This window comes from Amphiura filiformis, chromosome 10 (genome assembly GCF_039555335.1).
Source record: "Amphiura filiformis chromosome 10, Afil_fr2py, whole genome shotgun sequence".
NCBI lineage: Eukaryota > Metazoa > Echinodermata > Ophiuroidea > Amphilepidida > Amphiuridae > Amphiura > Amphiura filiformis.
Window position 1 is genome coordinate 3110046 of NC_092637.1, and position 18226 is coordinate 3128271.

The 18226-nt window shown below is 36.2% G+C and overlaps 1 long non-coding RNA gene across 1 annotated transcript; it reads left to right on the top strand.

Moving 5' to 3' along the window:
* The first annotated feature begins 436 nt into the window (after positions 1 to 436).
* Positions 437 to 13097, top strand: LOC140162089 (uncharacterized). Its single transcript, XR_011860185.1, has 3 exons — positions 437 to 521; positions 7438 to 7496; positions 11024 to 13097. It is a non-coding gene; the product is annotated as an uncharacterized lncRNA (long non-coding RNA).
* The last annotated feature ends 5129 nt before the right edge of the window (positions 13098 to 18226 follow it).

Consider the following 18226-nt stretch of genomic DNA (forward strand, 5'->3'; position numbering starts at 1 on the left):
TTGATCATCTTCTACTCTTCCCTTAAAAATCATTATAATACCAAATCTAATCACCATGGAATTCAACATATCCCGTCCAGCTCACATTGGGCGCCACATTCCTTTTTTAAAGGAATTTTTATTTTATTGATTCTGTGAAAACTACTGTATATTAACTAAGTCATTATATGTCACACCCGGTACCCCTCATGACTGTTCAGTGCCCGTTTGGTGAAATCAACCAATAGGCGGACACAATTTTCGACTGGGAGTGATTAATCAAACATCAGAGCCAATGGAGACACTGTTGTTATAATCCCCCGGGTATAATCCAAAAATGAACAGAATTGATCGGGCCATTTTTTGGATTATACCAAAATGTCCTGGGGGTGATTTACTTTTTGGAACTGTTTATATACCACATACAATAACGAAATCTATTCAGTTGGGTTAGCAACTGTAGCAACAGCTATTTGTCTCCGATTCAAGTTTCACTGACTGTATGCACATACCCATCGCTGCAATCCATTTGCTGACTACAGGTAAGTTGACTCGATATCTACAGGGTGGTCCAAAAACAACTTTACCCAATTTAGGTTCATATCTCAAATTGAAAAGATTTTTTTCAAATTGTTCTTGCTAATTTCTAACGACCATCTTTATAAGAGTATTCGTTGAAAAATTGGAATGAAAAAGAATTCAAATTACATATGTGACGGCAGTTTTAACTCAAAGGGTCAAAATTGAGTTTGTGCACACGTAAGCCTATGGCTGTTGCGTCACCAGTGCATGTTAATATACAAGAGCAACGTTTTGGGTATAATTTATGTTACAGGTCTATTTAATTTGCTTTCTAAAATATTTAGGCATGGCAAAATACATGCATAATGAAGGCATGATTTGAGTACAAGTGAATTCTTCACTTTCGATCAATTCAAGGTAAAATGAAACCGCTAACAATTACTCACAAATTTCCTTCAGCAATTTTATATAACATAAAATAAATTAAAAGAAAATGATTTCATACATGTAGGTAGACATAATAACTCTGAACTCTTGGTAATTTCAACAATATGCACAGTCAGAATAATTTTAAAAGAGACCTTCTATAGAATCATTTTATTTGCGAGATTTTTATTCTCCTAAATTCATCTCTATTCTAAACGCAGTAAGTTAAGTTGATTCTTATATGATGCGTCTGTGAGTATCAATTTTTATTCACACAAGTTCGAAATTGCACCACAAATAACAAATCACATAGGCTTACGTGTGGACAAACATTATTTTGACCCTTGACCTTAAAATTGGCGCCACATTTGTAATTTACATTCTATCTCAGTCAATTTTTCACCAAATACTTTAAGAAAAATGTTCTTTAAGGATATGCAGCAAAAACTTGAAACAGATTTTTCAACTGTGAGAAATAAACCTTTTAAATTGGGTAAAGTTGTTTTGGGAGGCGTCCGGAAGCCCTTTTCATGCGGCTCTGGTGATATTCACCCTTAAAGCGCTCTAAAGCGGACCCTTGGACCCCACGCTGAATTACACAATTTTCTGATCCTTAGATACGAGCAAGTATACAATTTTTTTTATCATGATCATGATAATTTTTAACAATTTGCCCTAAAATTTGTATTATATCACAAATTTTTTTTTAATTGAAATTATTTGACATCAGGAGGACATTCCTCGTATTCAGAATGCAATTTGATGTGTCTGACGTGCTCACAGGTTCCATAAAATACTGTGCAAACGTTGCTTTCCGATCCATTAAACTTAAAGCATATTATTTCCAAGATAGGCACAGTCTATTATGTTGGTTGACTATTGACAACTATTTTTGACCGTACACGCTACAGCGTGTACACACCATTGTATTGTCACTTTTGACCTTTAATGGCGTATAGTATATGAGATGAAACTTTCGTCACAATTTTTGTAGTCTGAAACGACGCAAGTGATATTGTGCGATGCAGTTCCGATGGAGTATTTTTATACTTATTACTCACTATAAAATTACCGATCCATTACATACAAGCTAGACACCGTACCTCACGGTGATCTTCTGATCAAGAGCTTTAGGTAAACCTGTATTATCCGTCAATTTCTTCTAATTATGTTAAACAAAACTCATTATAATTCTAATAAAAATAAAAATAATGGTGTCAAATGTGTATTTTTAATGTATAAATTACTGTTATACCCCCACTGTCATTAAAGATTGCCTATTTCCCCCTCTATCGATCGCTAAAATGATAAACAGAGGGCAGTATCATTCTATTAATAATAATTAAATACTGCCCTCTGTTGGTGACTTCGGCGACAAAGCAGCACATCTGCTGAGATCACGACTGAGATGCTAAATTTGAATGTATGACACTCTTGCATGCCAAATTTGCTAAGCGATTTTTCACGACTAAGAGTTACACATGAGTTACAGTGACGTCAGCACCATCTTACTTACCATACTATAATACGTATTTAGCAGTAAACCCCGAGAGATATTGATGACGTCATCGTAATTATTTCTTGATTTCATCGGCATCAAGCTCTGAGGCTAACTTTTTCGGCGATTATAATCAACAGAGGGCGCTATGTAGCCTATTATTAGCGACAGGGGGTGAAAGATCAGCTTTACGATATTAATCAAAGAAATACGATTTATTGAGTCATCGGCGATAACTGTATTTAAAATCATTGGTGTTCTTTTTAATCATGATTGTTTCAACGTCATGCATACGTATTGTAGCACACATTTGACACCATAATTAATCAGATATTATAATTATTAGTATTTGTTCTACAAATTGGAGAAAAATTAACGGACAATACAGGTTTTCCTATTGCTCATGATTGGAGCTTCGTTATTTATCGTGATTGTAAATGTAACGTATACTTTGCGAACATGCATATCATTGGTACCTGTGAAGGCGCGGAGCAATCTATTGTCTGTCCAATTAACTTAGACACCCAGTTTTGGTTACTTATTTGAAAAAATATCCACGTTCAAAGAAAGTCATGAAAGACAAGTGTTAACATTCGCTGAGACCTAACGGGATTTTTCTGTTTCCAAAGCATTGAGTGAGAGTTTACCAGAAATTCTATTGAAATTGGAAGGTTTTTCTCAACACTTTAAAATGTATACTCGCTATTAGCTATACGAAACACGCTCATTTGACCAGGCTGAGTTCACATAGTATACTCCTAAATGAACTCAACCTGATCGAATGAGCGTATTTCGTATAGCGAATAGCGAGCCTAATAGCGAGTATGCATTTGTAGGTCAGTTTACCAATTTTCTTCGTCTAATCAAATGCTTGTAACTTTACTTCTTGAGGTCACATTGCATTGAATGAGGTGTCATAATGTGCAGAATTAGATAGTGCATCTATTACAAAAAAATGAATTTACCCACATATGGTTTAGTTATAAAATTAGGACGGTATACGCTGCACTAAAATTGAGCACGCACGATTCCCACTATACTACACTATACGCAGGTATACGGCCTTTTCGAATAGTGCCTTATGTGACCCGGTACTATGAAATTACCTTGCCCGATTTAAGCTATACGCGTGCACCTGCAAAACGTGCACCGTATACCCGAATAGTATACTTCTATGTGATCGTAGCCTTATGTGACCCGGTACTATGGAATTGCCTTGCTCGATTTAAGCTATACGCGTGCACCTGCAAAACGTGCACCGTATACCCGAATAGTATACCTCTATGTGATCGCAGCCTTATGTCACACATTTACTATTTCGTGTAGGGCCTACTCCGTCTTCTGTATATTTCAACAAATATTCAACCATTGTATTTTTTATACTACAAACCTCGAAATACTGTGTTACAAAAATTAGTTTAGGCATGGAACTGAGGTTATAATATTTATCGAAATAAGGTACAACAATACATCAATATATGCCGGCGAAAAAAGATTTCACTGATTTATTGTTAAGATTTTTTCTATCAAAGTATACAGTTTAGCTGCTAAGCTTCCAAATTTGGTGCAATTACTAACAACCAAAATGTGCCATTTTTACCCAAAAATTAGGTTCTGGTAGAATAACTCTATAACTATACATTTATGAAATACTTGTAATCAGCCGAATGATTTGGTATATCTGTCGATAAGATTGGAGCATTTTTACATTTTTACACCAGTGTGGCGTTTCGTGACCTCTAAATGGTCACTGGGGGTCAAATCTGAAATGCCTCCACATCTTGAAATAAACTTTGGACCATGTACTTTATGTGTGGACACTTTTATGCTTTTATCACAAAGTGCACAGTGATTCAGCTTAGCATCTGTACTATGCTGAACAGACTATACTAATGGGCTATTCCAGTTGGCATCCATACACTCCCTATTCGCTGTCGTAGTGCACGTTAGTAACCATTGGTTACTGCTCCAAGCCTTGGCCCATAGAGTGACAAGGGCCATATAGCTGAAAAAGAATAAGATATCATATCACAGAGACAACAGGTCCGAAAGGGCTTGAGCAAGTCTATGCTGCATGTTGCAGGGTCAAACATGTTACATGTAGTTGAAAATTATGCAACATATATTTGATAACAGACCACCACAGACAGACCACTATCTACATGAAGAGATTAAGGAACATGTGTATTCATTGCTCAATACTCAGGTAGCTCTCAACAGAGTTACAGGCCATACATGGCAGATACTGAACAACATCAAAGCATGTATGGTACCCGGTGTGTCTGTCCATAGAACCCATAGCCTGCCAAGCTCAGTGTGCTGGTGAAGAGAACCATCAAAACTTCCTGGTCTAGATTCAGAAATATTATTTTCCTAAAACATATACCTATTTCACCTTAAAATGCAAAATCAACACAATATTTCTGATATCTGCACAGGCCAGTTTTTAGTATTCATGTTTGTCATAACCATTTTGATATTTTTTTTGTGCAATATTTTTACAAGTTTCCGTTTTCTTCATGAATTACTAATAGAAACAATAGAAAACAGAAACCAAGCAATAAGTGCTGGGTTGCCACGGCAACCCAGCACAAAAAGTATAAAAGCTCTGATTTTAGTACTTGTTCTATGTTTCAATTACTTATTCTTTTCAAAATATTTTTAATCCGGTACAAGCTTTAATAACGGGGGACCATGCATTTGTATGAGAAAGGAAATCTACCATCTTATCCAAACTCCCGTGTTAATCCAATGCACATTTTGGTTCACCGGGCCGCCCTGATTTGGTCGCGTTTTGAAGAGGGGTGTCACCAAATCGTAATAGGTACAAATTTAGTACTTTCTGTCAATCAAGTATGGTTTATTTCTACATGTCAATCTTTAAATTATTAGCATAGTCCTTATAATAACGGTGGACCTTGATGAGTAAATGATAAACGGTTCCAAAAAAATAAGCCCCCCCTAAGAATTTTTGGTATAATCCAAAAACGGCTTGACCAATTCTCTTGTTTTAAAGTTTGGAACATAGGCTGATTAGTTATGCATCAAGTGAGTGGGGTTTTGTTGTTATCTTTATCATCTTCATTGAGAAATACAGCCATTTATAAAATTTTCGGCCAAAATAAAGCTGCACTTTTCTACATACGAGCGTAGGCTTTTTATGCATGACTTCCGGGTTTCAGACCTCTTTCACTTGCAGAAAATTAATCAGAAAGGAATGTTTCTATATTTTTTTGTTTTTTATTAAATTAACTTTAGTTAAGATGTTCATGAATTAATTTTTACACATTTCAAACATGTTTTATGGTTCAGTAAGTAATCATATACCTATTTATGAAATTTTATTCATCAACAAAAGTTGCACTTTTCTAAATTGGCTTTTAGTATGCTTTAAAATGCGTAAATTTAACAAGTGTTTCATTCTAATTAAATTTATCAGGAAGGAACAACTGTAACTTCAATGACAAATCTTGTGTTCATTGATTAATTTAACCAATGGAGCAACATATTCCTGGTTAGATCTTTTATGCTGGATCCCTATGCACTTGTTTTTTTCCTTTTCATTGAATGGTTCAAAAACATTTATATGGGTGGCCGTTATCAAGACTCAACTTGTTACAAGCGGACACGTGAGGGACGTACACCACCATCAGTAAAGGACTTTGCAGCAAATCCTGCAGCATGCGGGGAACCAGCTTGACCAACAGCAGAGAAGAACGATGCTTGGAAATCATCTCACATGAAGGAAGACCTATTCATTATTGAAAGACATTAATAAGCTGCAGCATTCATTTTAATTTATTCAATGAACTATAAAAACTGTTTTTGAATGTGTGACACCTAAATAATTAAATTCAATTATGCTTCTTTTTGATTAAATTCAGTACTCACTTAAGGGGGTACTACACCCCTGTGGTAAATTTGCGACTATTTTTGCATTTTTCTCAAAAATAATAACACACTGGTAACAAAAGTTATGTATATTATTGGCACAAGGAATACAATTACTACACTGAAATTTCATTGACTCAAGACAAGCAGTTCGGTATATATGATAGAAAATGAGGTACATCCTAGCGGTACCTTATTTCTTATCATAAATCACGAACCGCTTGTCTTGGGTCACTGAAATTCCAGCGTAGTAATTGGATTCCTTGCCCCAATAATATACTTTACTTTTGTTACCAGTGTTTTATTAGTTGTTGAGAAAAATGCAAAAATAGACACAAATTTATTGAGGGGTGTAGTACCCCCTTAAAGGGAAAAAATTGTCAAACACAAATTGAAGCATAAAAAGCCTATGTAGAAAAATTCAACGTTCTTTTTTGGCCGAAAATTTCATAAATGGCTGCATTTTGTAATGAAGATGATAAAAAAAAAGTAGCAACAAAAACCCGCTCACTTGATGCATAAGTAATCAGTCTATGTTCCAAACTTTAAAACAAGAGAATTGATCAAGCCGTTTTTGGATTATACTAAAATGTCTTAGGGGGGACTTACTTTTTTGGAACCGTTTAGCAAACCAGTGAAAAATTCCTAAAACTAAAGTCAGTGGAGCTTCGCCCGTATATGTCAATAGCGTCATTATCGATTGGATTAGTCCGACCGTAGCGGACAATTCGATCGATCATTGGATTAATATTATCACGTGGTAAGAAATGTGCATTGTACAATCGATTACTATAGGCCTAATGGTTTAGTACTGCATATTTCGGTTTAATCGTCACTAAGCAGGTTTATGGCTGAAAAGGTCATGGTGAATTTGCCGTGGACAAAACTGCACTATGCCCATTTTGGGTAGGTGCTATAGAAATCCCGAATATGCTAATGAGGAATATAGATTCATGCCGTTGTTGAGTACCAGTGTTCCACGTGTGTTAGAGCTTGTATTTATAATCCTCATTAGCATATTTGGGACTTCTATATGACGCAACAACCCAATTTTGACTCATATCCCATAGATAGTTTCAATCGAAGTAATTTATGTATTAAACGCTTATTCTTTGTTCCAGATTTATTATCGGCTTTTCGGCATTAAACGTGACGTCACAGTGATCCTAGCCCTGCCCAGGTAAGTTGATAAATAATATTATTTTGAAAAATTTAGGGTCCATACCCCTAAATCCGCCTGTGAAGCGGTTTCCGGTAAAAGTTTATCACGACTATAGTCACAACTTTGCATAAAAAGTGTGCAAAATCGGTACAATATTAACAATTTTAGTGTTGCAAATCGTGTTTTGTTAGAACTTGTGAATGTGATCTCTACTAATTTGAACAGAAAACGCGAAAATGTGTGTGATGTTTACGATGATGATCGCATGAACACACGAGATCAAAACGCGGTTAGCAGTCGGACGTAAACACGGGAAAATCGGGCCTCTTTATATAGCGCTATTTTTCTCAAAAAGTAGACCTAAAATATGGTGTCATTTTCAGATATGTTATGCAGAATTTTGTTCTGATTAAGATGATATCAAATATATTTCAAAGTAAGACGTAACTCGACTTATAGCCTAAAACGTGAGCCCTATTTTGCACGTAAAGTCTATGGAAAGCTATTTTGTGGCATGTAACCTTCATACTAGGAACATTCTAAGAACAATTAACGAGTACGTTCGAATGTTTGTGGTGTTTACTAGAATTTTGTCGACGTTATTTTGTCGATTAATTAAACAAAAGCTCCTATAGAAATCGATACGAACAAATACGACAGGTTACCATTGACTTTACACACGACGACGAGGAGATACGAAACGTTAGATGATTATAGTCATAAAAATCGATACGAACCGATACGACAACACCCCATAGATTTTACACGTGTCGACGAGGAGATACGAAACGCTCGATAAATATAGAAGTACAAAAATTGATACGAGCGAATCCCATAGACTTTACACACGACGCCGAGGAGATACGAAATGCACGAATAGATGCATAGAAATCGATACGAACCAATACGACCAAATCCCATAGACTTTACACACGCTGGCGAGGAAATACGAAGAGGCATGAAAATCGATATGAGCGAATCCGACGGGTTATCATCGAGTACGATGACGAGAGCTATCGGTCGAATAATCAGGGAAGTGAGCGAATGAGCGGGATTGCGCAAAAGTGCGTGTAACGTGTAACGAAATGCGTCGAATTGCGTCAAATGCGTAACGAAATGCGTCAAATTGCGTCAAACGGTTATATTGGACATGTCGAATAAACGTCTGTGGAATAAACGTGGTATTAGTTAGGGGAAAAAGTTCAATTTGGTGACCACTCTCTGGCTAGTAAGGTTTGACGATTGATTCGACTTCTATGGAGCCACCATGTCCCTCGCGAAAATCCCGGCATTTTTCGCTAGAGGCCAAAATCCAAAATGGCCGCCGCCACCATTTTGAAAATTTAAATTTGGAACCAGAGCACCTATAATCATGCACAAAGACACTTTTTCGGATATGTCGAGTACAAGGATTCCGATTCTGACATTAGTTTGACATTACGGCATCATTTTCACCCAGAAATCCAAGATGGTGGCCGCCGGCGCCATCTTGAAAAAATAAGTTTTGAACCAGATTACCTAAAATCGTGTACAAAGACACTTTTTCCGGTAAGTCGACCCCAAGAAATCCGAATCTGACATTAATTTGACGTTATAACATAATTTTTGTCCAGAAATCCAAGATGGCCCCTATTTGGTAGAGCGTAAATGTGATTTTTGAATGAGAGCAGAAGCATAAGTGTGTCATTTCCGCCTTATCTGGGGTTCATGTCCCTTATATGGGGTTAAACTGCATTATCTTGGGTTTACATCCCTTATCTAGGGATAAGGCGCTTTACCTGTGGTTTAGACGGCCTTATCCTGGGTTTACGTTCCTTACCTGTGGCTAAGATGCCTTAACCTTAGCACATCGCAGTCTAAACCCAGATAAGGCATCTAAACCCCAGATAATGCGCCGTAACCCCAGATAAGGAACGTAGACCGCCGATAAAACAGTCCAAACCCCAAATAAGGCGCTTTAACCCTAAATGAGGAAATAAACCTAAGATAAGGCATCTAAACCCCACATAAGGTGCCTTAACTCTAGATAAGGGTCGTTAACCCCAGATAAGGGTCGTAAACCTCAGATAAGATATCTAAACCCATGATATGGCGCCTTAACCCCAGATAAGAAATGTAAACTCAGATATGGTAGTCTAAACCCCCGATAAGGCGCCGTAACCCCAGATAAGGGACGTACACCTCAGATAAACCAGTCCCAACCCTTAATAAGGCGCCTTAATCCTAAATAAGGAACATAAACCTAAGATAAGAGAAGTAAACCCCAGACGGCGCCTTATCTGGGGTTTAGACTGCCATATCTGAGTTTACGTCTCTTATCTGGGGTTAAAGCACCTTATCTTGGGTTTAGATGCCTTATCTGAGGTTTACGACCCTTATCTGGGGTTAACAACCCTTATCTAGAGTTAAGGCACCGTATGTGGGGTTTAGATGCCTTTTCTGGGGTTTGTGTTCCTTATTTAGGGTTAAGGCGCCTTATTTGGGGTTTACACTGCTTTATCTGGGGTCTACGTCGCTTATCTGGGGTTATGGCGCATTATCTGTGGTTTATGCCTTATCTGGGTTTAGACTGCGATATGCTGAGGTTAAGGCATCTTAGCCACAGGTAAGGAACGTAAACCCAGGATAAGGCCGCCTAAACCACGGATAAGGCGCCTTATCCCTAGATAAGGGATGTAAACCCAAGATAAGGCAGTTTAAACCCCATTTAAGAGACATGAACCCCAGATAAGGCGGAAATGACACACCTATACTTCTGCTCTCATTCATACATTTTTTCTGGGTAAATATGAGTTCGTAATGTCAAAGTAATGTCAAATTTGAAATCCTTGTGGTCGACTTATCCAAAAAAGTGTCGTTGTACACGATTTTAGGTCCTCTTGTTCAAAACTAAATTTTTCAAGATGGTGCAGGCCACCATCTTGGATTTCTGGGTGAAAATGATGCCGTAATGTCAAACTAATGTCAGAATCGGAATCCTTGTACTCGACTTATCCGAAAAAGTGTCTTTGTGCATGATTATAGGTTCTCTGGTTCAAAACTTAAATTTTCAAAATGTTGGCGGCGGCCATTTTGGATTTTGGCCTCTAGCGAAAAATGCCGGGATTTTCGCGAGGGACATGGTGGCTATTTTTTTTCTAAATGGTCTATAGAAGTCGAATCAATCGTCAAACCTTACTAGCCAGAGAGTGGTCACCAAATTGAACTTTTTCACCTAACTATATGATTAAAAGTCTTGAAAATGAGTCAATGAGCAGTAAAATGAGCAGGGAAATGAGTCGGTGAGTGTGAAATGAGCAAACGAGTGTGAAATGAGAAACGAGCAGTTAAATGAGTAATTATTGTTATTATAATCATTATTATAAATCAAGCAGGTTTTCAAAGTATATGATTTGTAGAACGAAATTTTTCAAAACATCAAGATGTTATTTTTCAATAATATATTGATTTAGATAATGAAAATCAATTTTTTTTCTTGGCTGCTTCGACTAACAATACCTAGTGTACCCTTAACAAGGTGGTTTTGTTTTGTTTTGTATTAACAGATCATGGCCGCACCGAACAAGACCTGTTTTGTTATTCTCATTTTGGTGTTTTCACCGTTGCTAACTATGGCCCGGCCTGCAGAAGAACAGGGACTGCAAGATGCTGCTACTTTGTTTTTGCGTCAAATCCTCCTGGGAAATGATCTCGAAACACGAGGAGTATCGAATCAATATGGTAAAATGACTACAGCAGTCGGTACAACGTGTTACCGGGGCAGTGGAACTGGGAATGAAGGGTGTTATTACTACGGTTGGTCGTATATTTGGTGTTACACTAGTGCTCAAAAGGATTGGGAATACTGCTGTCAGGATGAGTGTCAGCAGCGAGTGGGCTTTGCTACTTCTCCATTAAATATCAGGAGGCCGAAATGCGATGTCGGGTCAGGCATTGAATATTATTGTGGTTAACCATAAAAAAAACAGAATAAGAAATTCCCAAAACAAATCGTACTTTAGATTAAATCACACGTATTTTTGTTTATGGGTCACATCATACCGTAAATATTTGCCAAATGGCGCATATGCGCTCACTTGACATAACTGGAATTTTAGGCGTAAACTAAAAGTGCATTCCAGTAGAAATCCCACCAGCAAATAAGGGTATCGACACTTAATTCTTGTTTGGATTTGAGAAGGTAACGGTCATTTACCCTAAGGCATTTAAAGGAGCTCATGTGCGCCATCAGGCGCGTGAAAGTCGATTCCGAGTTTATCGTCCCCCGCCCGCGTCACTTTTGGGACACTAAAAACACCCGCGTCAAATTTTCAAAAATGCCAAAATAATTCATTATTTTCAAAGTATCAGTGTTTTCACCAGATTTAGCAATTGGAAATATATATTTTTGTTTGTAAAACATATAAATTTATAACTTGGAACCAAAACCAGGCTCTTTTCTAACTTTTCTAGTCCCTACCCATATAAAAACATGCTATAAATAACAATAATAAATGTATGAGTGTGGCTTTAAATCAACACGCACTTTAGGTCAATAATGAAATCTGATGAAATAATGAAAAATGAAAAAGTCACCTCACCAACCTGGGGAAAAAAGGGACGATAAACTCGGAATTGACTTTCATGGGCCTTAGGCGAATCTACAGCCTGTCTCAAAAAAAATTGTGCAAGTGAAAAGCGCCCTCTCTGACAATTAGAAAATATTGTTGTGAAATAATGCTTACATCTACATCAAGGGTGTAGTCTTAGCTCTCAAATGCCGTTTATTCTGTTCAATTTGCTTGTTTTAATCTCGAGATATGTTTAGTTAAAGACGAAAGGGTAAAATCACAATTGTGCCACTTTGACTAGGGAAGAGGGCTGTACATGTAACAGAGGTATAGTAAATACTGTTCTCTATGATAAAAGACAAACAAATATTGCGCACTTATACATGTTATAGGTTAATGAACGCGTATTACTTGTTGAGAGAGGTATTAGACAAAATAATGCATGCGTGCTGATTTTGATGCGTCTAATGCATGCGCCCCGAAAGGGGGAGTGCATTAGACGCATCAACATCAGCTATCATTGATTTACATGTACAGTACTCTTCCCTAGTAAAAGTGGCACAATTGTGATTTTACCCTTTCGTTGTTAAATAAACATATCTCGAAATTGGAACAAGCAAATTGAACAGAAAAAAACGGCATTTGAGAGCTAAGACTGCGCCCGTGACGTTGATGTAAGCATTATGTCACAACGGTATTTTCTAATTGCCAAAGAGGGCGCTTTTTACTTGCACAATTTTTTTTGAGACAGGATGTATGCGGTATTAGGCCTAAAAAAACAGTAAAAACGTTTAAATAATGGGTTCGGCTGCGCCTCACCCATTATTTACGTTTTTACTGCCTCGGACACATTATTTGCGTGTAAAGGATAATGCATTACCCTTTATTTCTGAAATAAATTGTCGAGAACACGATACACCAAATCATGCAACTTCTAATATGATTATTGGAATATATTCCTGTATAAAATGGATCCAGAAAACAGCTTGTTGTTTCCCCATGCATAGCAAAAGGATATTTTCTTTGTGATATCTTAAGGGATCTAAAATGAGCGTTTATCAAGTATCGACAGTATTTTTTTTAGGACATAAGAGTAACTTTGACCTATCGAATTGCATTCTTAATACGTAGCATGTCTTTCTGATGTCAAATAATTTTCATTTTTTTAAATTTATAATATAATACAAATTTTATGACAAATTATAAAAATTTGATATTTTTCAAATTTTTGATATAATACAGTCCTCGAAGTAAATTATATAAATCTATTGATATATTCTTAAAGTGTATGTAGCAGGGAGGAAAAGCCGACGGTCAATTGACAATTTTGACCTTTCATATTGAAGATATGGATTTTTTTCCCAAAAAGACCTAATTTTTGTTGGTGTTTTGGGAAAAAAATCCATATCTTCGATACGAAAGGTCAAAATTTTCAATTGATCGTCGGCTTTTCATCCCACCTACATACACTTTAAGTATAAATCATCAGATTTATAAAGTTTACTTCAAGTACTGTTAAATATCAAAATATCAATTTTAATGATTTGCCATAAAATGTGTATTAAATTGCGAATTTCAAAAATCAAAATTATTTGATATCAGAATGACATTCTTCGTATTCAGAATGCAATTCGATATGACTGATGTGCTCTAATTTCCCAAAATAAATACTGTCCAAACGTTCATACCCCAGCCCTTAAATGAGCTGCTCCATTTGATATCTACCATTCTCCTAGGATTGAAGATTTAAGAGAAGTCTTCCAGAGGGAGGTTTATTTCCAAATAGAATTTATTACGATTTGTAGATAGTGTTCAGTGTGATCTTTCAAGAAAGACCTGACCTGGAATTGGCCAAGGTTACGTATTTTGAGACCCATACCCTCTGTATCCCACTCTGTATATGACCAGGGACCGTATAATATGGTTCATGATAATGACTACCCTTATCTTCAACAACTGGATTATTTCAAGTGGAAGTTAACAAATTGCCTTATATTGAAACCAATCATAACTCTGTGGCTTTCAAATCGAATTGCCCGTTCTACATTTGTGGAACACACCAGTGGCGTGCGCAAGGGGGGGGGGGGGCAGGTGGGCCACTGGAACACACTGTTTTTACATTTTACATTTCGTAAAATATTTTTTCGATTTATTCAAAAAGCGTTAGGGGAAACTTACATGTTGTGTATCCTATATAGTAGAATGTCTGAGTTATTACTAATTTTTTCAACTAAAACGTTAAAATAGGAGCCTGTAGAGTGATTATCGAGCTAATTGTATTCTAAGTAAGGAAAACGTTCAGTTTAAAGCATCATATTGTCTATTAAAATCTATTCCTACTCCAGTGACACCTTATTAGTTTTCTTGCACTTTTTGAAGCATTTTTTAAACAACGAAAACATGCTACTCTGGTGCCCTAGGACAATATGCATGATTGAGATGTCACTGGACCTGGAACGGATAGCATGGATAAGGGCCGCTACGGACTTTTCAGTTGATCTAGAATATTCCATGTAGCAAGTCTTCGTTATTTAATCGTGTCCCATTCTATTTCCAGTAATGTTTAACTTCTAATGAATGTTTGATGATTCATTTCCACCAGATATTCTACATAACATACTATCGATTTTACGTCATCAAACATTCGTTAGAAGTTTAAACATGATCGGAAATAGAATTGAACTAGAATAAATAACAAAGAAATGTTACCTAGAATATTGTACGTCTGCATGGCCCTTTATAGTAAGTCTTGTAAGCTATTATAGCATCTGTCTGTATGGCCCTTTATAGTAAGTCTTGTAAGCTATTATACCATATATCTGTATGGCCCTTTATATTTATAGTAAGTCTTGTAAGCTATTATACCATCTGTCTGTATGGCCCTTTATAGTAAGTCTTGTAAGCTATTATACCATCTGTCTGTATGGCCCTTTATAGTAAGTCTTGTAAGCTATTATACCATCTGTCTGGCCCTTTCTGTAAGTCTTGGCTATTATACCATCTAGTATAGTAAGTCTTGTAAGCTATTATACCATCTGTCTGTATGGCCCTTTATAGTAAGTCTTGTAAGCTATTATACCATCTGTCTGTATGGCCCTTTATAGTTAGTCTTGTAAGCTATTATACCATCTGTCTGTATGGCCCTTTATAGTAAGTCTTGTAAGCTATTATACCATCTGTCTGTATGGCCCTTTATAGTAAGTCTTGTAAGCTATTATACCATCTGTCTGTATTGTTAGATCTCTCATCATCTCCCGTCTAGACTACTGCAATCTTCTGTTAAATGGTATCAAACAAAAAGATTTGAATCGTTTGCAGAAGCTCCAAAACAAATGTGCCCGGCTGATTTACCAACAACCAAAATCTTGCCATATCACCCCCTTGCTCACTGACTTGCACTGGCTCCGTATTGATGACCGCATCAAGTTCAAACTTCTCCTCTGTGTGTATAAGTCACTGAATGGACTCTGTCCCCAGTACATGAAAGACTGTCTGGTGGTGAAAAACCTGTCTTGGGTCAGTAACCACCGTTCTTGTCACAACATGAACCTTGAGGTCCCTAAGACACATAAATGTGCTGGCGACAGGGTCTTCTCAGTGGCTGGCCCCAGAGCTTGGAATAATCTCCCAAATCATAATTCTCCAACAGTTGAAGCCTTCAAATCTGCTCTCAAAACTCATCTGTTTCAGATTTCCTATGTCTAGTTTTCTTGATTTTTGCTTCTTTGTTTTTATTTTTATTGCGCTTTGAATCCAGCGGTAAAGGCGCTATATAAGTGTCGGTAAATGTAAAATGTAAATGTATGGCCCTTTATATATATAGTAAGTCTTGTAAGCTATTATACCATCTACTGGCAGCCTATCTGTGACGAACGACGATAAATAGTAGCTGTATTAAGATTGAACTACATTCGATATAATTATGTGACATGTCATGTCAAAAGGAGACACTTTTAGGCAGGATCGTAAATGGAGAAATAGCCAAAAATCTGCTCGGGTGATTTTTTCACAATTTGGGTTTGTTGCGAATTTGTGATGTTATTAATGTTTCAAATATTGTCTGATAGTTTCAGATCGGAATACAACTGGCATCTTGTATTTTTGAGACATTTTTCAAGGTAATTCCTACTCTCAACATTGTCAATAATATTTTTAAAGGCCGATATCTCAATTTCCAATTTTATAATACCATAACTTATGAACTCAATATCTTCGCTTAGGAATGTCCGACTTCATTGGGGAAACCGGCGTTGTAAAGCAAAATATCTCTTTATTTAAGATATGTAAAACCTCAAAATTCATAACCGGCCCAAAAGTGTCTCCTTTTGACATGACACGTCACATATAACAAAGTTTGTGAGTTATATTATAGCCTACCTATTAATATTAAAGGTTAACGTTCAGTTTCAAAACATCATATTGTGTATTAAAATATATTCCAGCTTAAAGGAGTTTTTCGTGATCCTAGCATCCTCTTTATATGACATTTTGCAGTAGATATCCACGAAAAAAGCTTATTCTCAAAATTTCAGTTGATTCTGATTTTGCGTTTGCGAGTTATGCATGATTATGTGTATTACACTGCTCCATAGGTCACTGTTGTAATTTTGTTATGGTATTCAAATTTGGCGATATTTTTGCAAAAAGAAATTAATCTGCAAGAAATTTTTGGTACATAAACATTATGTAGCCATACGTATCCAGTGGTATAAAAATCTCAACTTTTTTGAGAAAAGTGGGAGGATGAGACTGTGGATCACGAAATGCCCTTTTAAGTGACTGGTTATTAATTTCCATGGACTTTTGGATGCCTTGGTAAAGGTATTAAAGGCTGTTGTTATTAATAATTTAAAACAATTCAAATCAGTACATGCCACTCACTCACTCTAAATGTATGACGTGTCACGTGACCTGGAACGGATAATTATACGTATGCTCTAAGTTGTACGATGTTATTTAAATAGTATCGATATTAATTACTTTATACCAGGGATATAACATTGTATTGGTTCTAATTATTTCAATTTTAATTGGCTAATAGTATATTTTAACATGTTTAAGATTCCTAAACTACTTTCGAATAAAACAATTTGGGTTGTAGGCAATCTGTCAGTATACGTTTAGTAGTTTTCTGATTTTGTGACGTGTGTGTCGTGGGGGAGGGGGGTACTACTCGACTTTAGAAGTGGCGGATGTGCGGTCAACCCCAGCAAACACAAAACGTTTTCGACATCATTCGGAAAAGGTTATAAAAGGTTGTCCGAAAACGTTTGAATGTCGGGTTATATAAAGGGTATATAATGTGTATAAAATGTTTTCATAACATTAAAAAACATTTTTTGATAACCTACTGCCCAGCAAACACAAAATGTTTTACAGAAAACGTTTAAATGTCGGGTTATATAAAGGGTATAAAACGTTCTAATAACATTCCAAAAACATATTTGAAAACTTGATACTAAACATTCTAAAACAGAATGTTATTTTGGGGTTGAAAAAATATTTTGCAAATATATGTTTGCCCAAAATATTTGCAATAACGTTTTAAAAACGATTTCATGACCTTTACATAACCCGACATTTAAATGTTATTAAAACGTTTTGAAAAAAAAAAATAAAGAACATTTCAGCGTTTGCTGGGTGTAAATATTTTAAATATAATGTTATTTTAGTGTTGACAAAATGTTTTGCAAAAAATGTTTGCAAAAATAGTTTACAATCTCGTTTTGAAAACATTTTAAAAATATTGTTGTAGTGTGTTTTCATACAAAACGTTTTAAAACGTTTTCATGACCTTTATATAACCCGATATTTTAATGTTATTAAAACGTTTTTTACCTAAACCAAAACCCAAAATATAACTTATTTATAACGTTTTTAAAACGTTTTGTGTTTGCTGGGAACAGTTGCGGTTTTTCGCGAGACGAGAGATATGACCCTACTTATGAAGTGACGGGTATGTGCCTGTAAAAGGCCCCCTTTTCTAAAGTCGAATATACTCGATAACCCTTAAAGCCTAGGCCCGACCAGATCAGGACCCACTTTTAGGTTCGGTTATCAAATGACGCCCCTTTTTTTCTGGAAATTAATTATCAAATTGCCATAAAATAATGCAGAAACATTCTCTTACTATTTTAGCAAATTTGTATTGTAAATTTGGCAAACCTTTATCTTTCGTCAAAAGTTTATATCAATTGA